This window comes from Chiloscyllium plagiosum, chromosome 4, assembly GCF_004010195.1.
Source record: "Chiloscyllium plagiosum isolate BGI_BamShark_2017 chromosome 4, ASM401019v2, whole genome shotgun sequence".
NCBI classification, from domain to species: domain Eukaryota; kingdom Metazoa; phylum Chordata; class Chondrichthyes; order Orectolobiformes; family Hemiscylliidae; genus Chiloscyllium; species Chiloscyllium plagiosum.
In genome coordinates this window covers 10590020-10599304 of record NC_057713.1, presented here as the reverse complement: position 1 = coordinate 10599304, position 9285 = coordinate 10590020, and positions in this window count along the sequence as shown.

Below are 9285 nucleotides of genomic sequence, written 5' to 3'. Positions count from 1 at the left end.
GTTCGTTGCACAATACCAGATCCAGAATTGCCTTCTCCCTGGTAGGCTCCAGCACCAGCTGTTCTAAGAATCCATCTCGGAGGCACTCCACAAAGTCTCTTTCTTGAGGTCCAATACCATACCATCCTGATTCTCCCAGTCTACCTGCATGTTGAAATCCCCCATAACAACTGTAGTAACATCTTTGCGACAGGCCAATTTCAGCTCCTGACTCAACTTACATCCGACATCCAGACTACTGTTTGCGGGCCTGTAGATAACTCCCGAGAGGGTCTTTTTTACCCTTAGAATTTCTCAGCTCTATCCATACTGACTATACATCCCCTGATTCTAGGTCCCCCTGTGTGCTAACCACTGAGCCACCATACCACCCCTTAACAAATAGTTAACAAATAGTTAACAAAATGAAACATGTGCCCTCTCAGACATCATCATATTCACCTCAGGTAAACTGTAGTGTCATTCAGCAATGAAAAGTGCTCATTGGAAAATGGTTTGTTTTCGATCTTCGTGAATCACTGTAAAGCTAACAGTCTCCTTTGCCAATTCACAGGATGCCAATCAGGATAGCTGCAACTGATCACCTGCTTTACTGTAACCAATGCAGCGTTCACCTGTCTTATTGCCTTTCCATCCCCCTCAGGTATCATCCAAAGCAAAATTAGACCATCATTGTCTGTAGGAGCTCTTCCACCAGGTTGTTCAATTTAATTCTACACACTAACCTTCTCCCCTTCTCCCAGGAAATTATTCCTCTTCATTTACAAGTCCTGTTGAAAGTTCCTTATGGCTCTACCACTCTTTCAGCCATTTTGTTCTAGATCTGAAGAACTCTCTGATGAAGAACTTCCTCCTCATTTCACTTCAAGTTTTTAAGCCATTCATTTTAAATCATTGGTTAGAACAAATGGTTTATTCATAACTTATCCTATAATTCTTCATAATTTCATAACTTCATAATTTCACAATTTTGGATACTTCTATCAGGTGACACCTTAAACCTTCTCTGCTCTAAGGACAACAATCTGTCCAATCCCTCCAATAACTGAGGTTCCTTGTTATGTGATTTTGCCTCTAATAGGGTGTTTTACTTGATGTAGAAATGCTAATGTTTTCTGTCATATCATAAGGAACTAGGAGTGGATAATGTGGTATTGAAGAATCCAACAGATGTTCATTCCTAGCTATTGTAGTATTAACTAGCTAATATACATTGAAGTTGGGGTGCAACATAGCAACATGTTTCCAGTAACATATCATGCTGCTTTTGATCCCCAGGGGTCACAGCCAGGTCAGCTGATGTTTCGCACTGCACAGTGAGGCCAACAGCATGAGTTCGATTCCTACACCAGCTAATGTTAGCCATGGACTCTCCTTCTCAGTATCTCCCCTCGCCTGAGGTATGATGGCCCTCACATTGTCTCTGTCCAATGAACTTCAGGTCACATGTTACGATATAGTTATGATTCACTTGCCCATAGAGTCATACAGCATGGATACAGACCCTTCGGTCCAACCAGTCGATGCCGACCATAATCCCAAACTAAACTAGTCCCACCTGCCTGCCCTTGGCCCATATCGCTCCAAACATTGCTTATCCATTCTTAACAAAATGCTTTTTAAATGTAACTGTACCTATATCCATCACTTCCTGTGGAAGTTCATTCAACACACAAACCACTTTCAGCGTAAAAAAATTACTTCTCATGTCTTCTTTAAATCTTTCTCCACTCACCTTAAAAATATGTCCATTAAGGGTGCACTTACATAGTGACTGTGGATGCCACACAAAATCTTATGACTAATCGCAATGATTAACTCTTCTCTGTCCTCTGCAGGACACCTTTCCTAAAGAGTGGTGATCAAAATTGTCCTCAATGCTCCAGATCTAGTGTACCCACAGTCATTATAATGTCCAACGCAGAGAGCATCCATTTTCCCTTTGGTTGCTACATGCAGATCCCAAAACCTCTTTCTGAATGAATTGACACAAAGTGAGTGGGGCCTGGAACCTTACTGCCAACTCTCACTCTTCTACGGAGAAGAAACTTTCCAATAAACAAGTACAATTAAGAGATAGGGCTGTGTTGGTGCGTTATTTTTAATCTCCCTCTGGTGTCTTGCGACATGGCTGACATCTGAAAAAAAATTTGAAGGGGCTCCAAGGGAAATAGGAGAGAGTAGTATTTACAGAATTGCTGCTTCAGAGAAGCAGAGCAGACATTGATGTGGTGAATAACGTGCTTACACACTGTAAACATTCCAGAACTATATAGTTCCACATTTTAAACATTTGTGGAGGTGAGGAAAGCCATGTATCTGAGGTATGGGTTGGTGGTTACTCAGAACTAAGGAAAGGGAAGGACAGCAATCAGCAGGAAAGATTAAAGGACAAAAATATTGATGGCGCCCGGTCTCAAGGGAATGGAAATGAGATAAGTAAGGAAACAAAGCGTGTGTTTGGAGGAGTAATGTATTCTCAAACAATGTGGTCTGACAGCTACGTCAAACAAAGTGAAGAAGGAGGAAGAAAGGAAATAGAGGTCAGAGGTTGTGATTTGAAGCTGTTGAGCTCAGATGATTCTAGAAGGCTGTCCGGTGTCTGGTCAAAAACTGTTCCTTCAGCCTACTTTGAGCTTCTTTGAAAGATTGCTAAAGTGTCTCTCATTTCAAAGCATTACTGCTTTCAAAGCTCACCTAAAGGTCAGTTTATTTTATTTTCATGAAGCATTATAATAGAATGATGGTGAAAAATGAGATGGTTGCACTGAAAAGTGATTCCTGGTGAATTTCGATGCCAACTGATTTTTCCGTCAGCTATGTACCCCCACTCCACCTCCGCAGAAATGTCTGACAGATGCAAATGAGCGAACAAATGATGTGTACCCACGTTTCCACTCTCTGATTGCAGGTGTTAATGAGGATTATAGAGGAGTGATGGGACGGCAAGAACCTAGGCAATGGAGGGAGATAGCATTTTGTAACAGGATGAGAGAGTGGAAGGACAGATGACTTGCTACGTTACCAGCAGTTACAGAGATTAGCTGTTGTGGCAGCATTCTCTTTTAGTGCCAACCAGCCACGTTTATTCCGAGTGTAATTTCTTGCTCAATAAAACTTTATTGTCCTATAATTATGTGCCTGTGGATGGCTTGAACCCCATTTTTCTGGCAGGAATTGATTGCCTCATCATCTTCATTCAGTGCATGAACTAATCTTCTTGGCCAAAAAAAGAATTAGCAGCGAACATTAAGGCAGCCTTAAATCTACAAAAGCAGTAATCCACGACAACCCATCTTCTCTGTCTCCTTAGTGGTGTTTACTTACTGAAGGATTATATCATAAACTGGCATGTAGTGATGATTTATTCGAAAGTGAGCTAGGACTATATTAGGCTACAGCAAGCCTGTCATAATCGTTGAGTTGTAGACATTGCTCAGTGGGGAGTACTCCCACTACTGAGTTTGATGGATCCTATGTCCTTGTTTTAAATTCTTGTGTGGGATGTGGACATTATTAGCTATTGTCACCTTCTTTTTCCAACCCTTAAACTAAGGGCAGTTGGCAAACATGCACATTACTATGGAGTTACTCTAAAGGCCAGACCTGCTAAGTATGGCAGAATTCATCTCCTGAAGGGCATTAATGTACCAGAAAGATGTTTTTGTAACAATCGCTGATAGTAACCATGACCGATCTTGTCTGCTGAACAAATGCTTTGCATAGAGAAGGCAGAAATTAAAACGACACCAGGTAATAGTCCAATAGGTTTATTTGAAATCTTGCTCCAAAAGGTTGTGATTTCAAATAAACTTGTTGGACTATAACCTGGTGACATGTGACTTCTGGCTTTTTCCACCCCACTCCAGTCCAACACTGGCACCTCCACATTTTGGCCTTCATGGATAAGGACACCAATAACATTCCAACAATATAAAATCACCAAGGTGTATAATAAGGAATGGGGTTAGGAATAAAGACAATAGCTATCACATGAGAAGAAGCAGTGAGGAAACTAATGGGGCTGAAGACCATCCTGGACCTGATGATCCAAGAGTTTAAAGGAAGTAGCTACAGAGGTAATGAATTCACTAATGGTGATCCTCTATTCCAGAAGGGTCCCAGGGGATTGAAAAACTACCAAAGTAGCACCTTTTGTCAAGGGAGGAGTTAGACAGGTCTGTCAGTTTAACATCGGTCATTGGGAAAATGTCTATTGATAATAGTAGAATTGGGGTTCCTAGAGGAAAATGGGACGTGTTCTTCCAGGTGGTGCTGAGCTTCACTGGAGCACTGCAGTAAGCCTGAGACAGACAAGGAGGCTGGGGAACACAATAGTGTGTTAAGTGGCAGGCAACTGGAGGCTCAGGGTCATTTTTGTAGACAGAACGTAGGTGTTTTACAAAGCTCACTCAGTTGTTTTTCGATGTAGAGGGATTTTCTTATGAGCAGCGGTTGAGGCGGTTTGGCTTGTACTCATTGGAGCTTAGAAGACTGAGAAGATTCCTTCTTAAAAGATATTAAATTATTAGAGTGTTTGACAAGCTAGATGGGGTGAGGTTGGTTTCTGTTGTGGGAGACTCAAGGACGAGAGGGCAGAGTCTCAAAGTAAGTGGTGAACTACTTAATACAGAGGCAGGAAGGAATTTTTTGTTCTGAGAGATATGAATTTGTGGAATTCTTTACTGCACAGGGATGATGAAGCTGGGTTATTTAGTAAATTCAAGGCTGAGATAGACATGTTGTTATTTAGGAAGGGAATCGAGGATTACAAGAAAATCGCATTGAGGAATATCAGATCAGTCATTATATCATTGAAAAGCGAAGAAGACTTAGTGGGCTGAATGGCCCACTTCTGTTCCTTTGTTTTATCACCTGTCTCCCATGATAAAGGACAGAGAAATGGATCATCCAGTAATGGTAAATCAGGCTCGTATTTTACAATCTGACTGAGTTTTCTGTTCCATTAACTTCTATTAGGGGATAATATCAGGCAAAAATGAGCCAGTGGTTCATTGTTAATGATTTCACAATTTTGCCCATTTTGCCCAGTTTTGGAAGGTGATAATAGTAAACAGCAAATGCTACTGATCCAACCATCCAGAGGCCCAGGCTAATCATCCCGAGGCAAAGACAGAAGTTGCTGGAAAAGCTCAGCAGGTCTGACAGCATCTGTGAAGAGAAGTCAGAGTTAACGTTTCGAATCTGGTGACCCTTTGTCAGTTTTGTTTCTAATTTAAAGCATTGGCAATTCTTTCGGTTTAATAATCTAGAGGCACGAGTTCAAATCTCACGACAGCTGCTGGTCAGTTTACTTTCCATCAATATGAAATAAAATGCCAACCTCAGTGAGGGCGACCAGTAACACCTCGGGATTGGTGTAAAACACCATATGGTTGACTAATGTCTTTAAAGGAAGGAAATAGATGTGATTCCAGATCCAGAGTTCATTTTTAGCTGCTCCCTGCACTGGTCCAGAAAAACAACCATTTGCACTGAATGAAATGGAATTAGTGATGAGCAATAGAAAGCTGCTGTTACCAGCAACATCCAAACTCTGTGAGTGGAATTTGAAAGGTTACAGCTCAAATTGCATTATAGCCCAATGATGAGTATCTGTCCACCAGGCCACATCCCCCACTCACATACCATTCCCATACCAATGACAGAAGCATCTAATTCCTCGAGGCTGGAATCTGAATACCTTTAGGAGCCCTGTGCCTTTGAAAGTGCCTGGCGCATTTTGGCATTCCCAGCTGCAGAAAATGCCCACTGTTTAAAAGCTGAAACATCAAGATCAAAGACAGAAAGAACTTGCAATGCACAAGTCACCTCAAGGCATCCAAAGTCCCTTCATAGCCAATTCACATCATTCCTGAGGTGCTGTCACTCTTGTGTTGTTGGAAATGCTGCAGCTAGTTTGCACACTGCAGAAGCTCTCATGAAAGGCAAGGCAGTAATGATCAGATAATCTGTGAAAGACAATTCACACTGCGCTGCTAATTTTCTCCATTGCCGGTTTGGAACCAGTTCACAGTAAACAGTCAACTGTGAACGAGCAGTCAGAGAGGTCAATGCAAAACCTTTTCAAACCTTCGCATTTGGCTTATTCAGCTGTGAAATATTCATGTGCAGCTTGTGCAAATCTTATACTATTACGTGCAGGCGAGAAGCTGGTCATTTGATAACAGTGAGCATATGGATAAACTTCGTTTTTTTTAAAATATCATGGCTTCTCACTTCCCTTGAGGCAGCCCCAGAAACTATCCACATGATGATTAATTTGCAGTGTAGTCAGTACAGCTCCGTGAGCAAACCAAATTACACACAAAAAAGATCTAACAAACGGAAATGAATGATCAGCCAATTTGTTTTAGGGTGATAGGAAGCCAGGATAACTCTTAAATAGTTCCATAACATATTTAACCATGTACCAACTAAGTAGCATCAGTGAGATAGCTGATCTGGACAATTGCGTTCCTGTACTGAAATGCCAGCCTGCCTATTTTGCACACTGCATCCGAAGTGGGACTTGAATTAATAATTTTCAGACTCAACAATGGAAAGCTGACCAAATGAACAAGCCTGACACTGGAAGATCAATTTTCTGAATGAGCTTTCCTGATGCTGCATGTGCATGCAATACATCAGAGCACTGATTTCCCACTGGGCACAAGAAACAGAGCTTGCAGAAAGCTCCCGATGAAATTACAGTTCCATTGCCTTGATTTTCCATTGATTCAAGTAAAAATGGAAAAGCAGGGTCTGTAAACCCATAGTGCCTTCTCAGCTAGTATTCGTTTTGAATTACACAGAATGTGCAACACGGAAATGGGCCATTTGAGCAAACTGGTTAATTATACATTTTCATTCTTTGAATGAATCATCTCCTATCCATCTTCACCTAACCATATTCATCTACCATTGACAGTTGTAGAACTGTACAGCACGGAAACAGATCCTTCGGGCTAATTCATCCACGCCGACCAGATATCCTACTCAAATCTAGTCCCATTTGCCAGCATTTGGCCCATAGCCCTCTAAACCCTTCCTATTCATATACCCATCCAGATGCCTTTTAAATGTCGCAATAGTACTAGCCTCCATCACTTCCTCTGACAGCTCATTCCATACACGGATCACTCTCTGCATAAAAAAATTGCCACTTAGGTCCATTTTAAATCTTTTTCCTCTTACTTTAAACCTATTTCCTCCGATTTTGGACTCCCTTACCCTAAGGAAAAGACCTTGGCTATTCACCCTATCCCATGATTTTATAAACCTCTATAAGGTCACCCCTCAGCCTCTGACACTCCATGGAAAACAGCCTCAACCTATTCAGCTTCTCCCTACAGCTCAAACCGTCCAGCCCTGGCGACATCTTTGTACAACTTTTCTGAACCCTTTTAAGTTTAAAAGCATCTTTCCATTTCTCTCTCCCTCATGTACATATCTAACATTTGCCTGCATTCATGTTTACTCCTCTACTGTTAAACACAGTATTGAACTTCATATTCTTGTCATGCTCTGGAAAAGTAGGTATGTCCAAAGTGTTCTGGTGGATATCTTTGCAACTATCTGACATTGATGATCACACAGCCTGGACTGTCCCACAAGTTAATAGATCCCTCCTTCTACAATCAGCGAGTTTGTAATAAGGCCTTCTCTCCCACTGTCAGATGATGACTTTCTGAGGAGCCTTTCCAAGAGATTCTGGAGAAAGCGACTTGAGATGAAATATTCACTCCTCCCCATTATCCCCTCCAAAGATGCTGCAAGATCTGTTGAGTATTTCCAGCATTTCCGGTTCTTAGATTAGATTAGATTAGATTCCCTACAGTGTGGAAACAGGCCCTTCGGCCCAACAAGTCCACACCGACCTTCCAAAGAGTAACCCAGTCCCTCGGACTAATGCACCTAACAACTATGGACAATTTACCATGGCCAATTCACCTCACCTGCACATCTTTGAAATGTGGGAGGAAATCTGGAGGAAACCTATGCTGACACAGGGAGAATGTGCAAACGCCATACAGACAGTCGCCCAAGGCTGGAATCAAACCTGGGACCCTGAGGTAGTGAGGCAGCAGTGCTAACCACTGAGCCACCATGCCGCCCATTCTTTCTTCACTCAGCCACGACTTTTCCAGCATCAAGAACCACAGTCCGGGTGACCTTTCCTATTAGCCATCTTCTCTCAGTCCCACTATCTCTTCTAGTTCTCACTGGGAGTACCATTCAGAGAATGAGAGTTACTAAACAAAAAACTGAAAGGACTGTGGATGCTGGAAATCAGAAACAAATACATATATTTGGAGAAGCTCAGTAGCATCCGTGGAGAGAAATCTGAGTTAATGTTTTGGGTCCAGTGGTCCTTCCTCAGAAATCAATGGAGTGAGAGTTCTTGGGAAAGCACATTACATCGTCTTGAGCCTTTGGCTTTGATGGTCAGATAGTGGTGATGGGTGTAGCAAAAAACTCACAGATGTGTTTCAGTCAAGTGAAGTTTCACACCAGGAATAGGCATTTGGAATAAGCAACCACTGGCGCAAATTTTATTCAACTGTTTACTAAGGGTCATGCCGATCACTTCTGGGGAAGCTGAACTCAAACCAGATCAAAGCAAAATACTGTGAATGTTGGCAATCTGAAATTACAACAGAAAGGTTTGGAGAAACTCAGCAGGTCTGAGTGGAGAGAGAAACAGAGTTAACGTTTTGAGTCTGCAATAAGTGGGTCAGAGGTAAAGGAAGGTGGCCCGGTGGCTCAGTGGTTTAGCACTGCAGCCTCACAGCACTAAGGAACCTTGGCTGACTGTCCGTGTGGAGTTTGCACGTTCTCCTCGTGTCTGTGTGGGTTTCCTCCGGCTGCTCCAATTTCCTCCCGCAGTCCAAAGATGTGCAGGTTGGATGGAGTGACCATGCTACATTGACCCATGGTGTTCATGGATATGGAGGTTATGTTGATTGACCATGGAAATGCAGGGTTCCAAGGCTAGGATAAGGGTCTGGGTGGGATGCTCTTCAGAGGATTGGTGTGGACTCGATGGACCAAATGGCCTGCTTCGACACTGTAGGGACTCTGTGATAAGTTTGACCTTTCTTCAGAATTGAAACATTGGAAATGGGTGAAAAGACCTATGTGCCAGGGAGAGTTGGATACTGAGGTGAAGGTAACGAAAGAGGAGCTTAGCCTTATTGAGTTGTGAGTGTAAAGGGATGAATCTAAGTCTTTTGCTGAGAACAGATGGGATTCAGCATTAGGGAGGGGAATATCAGAGGGTAT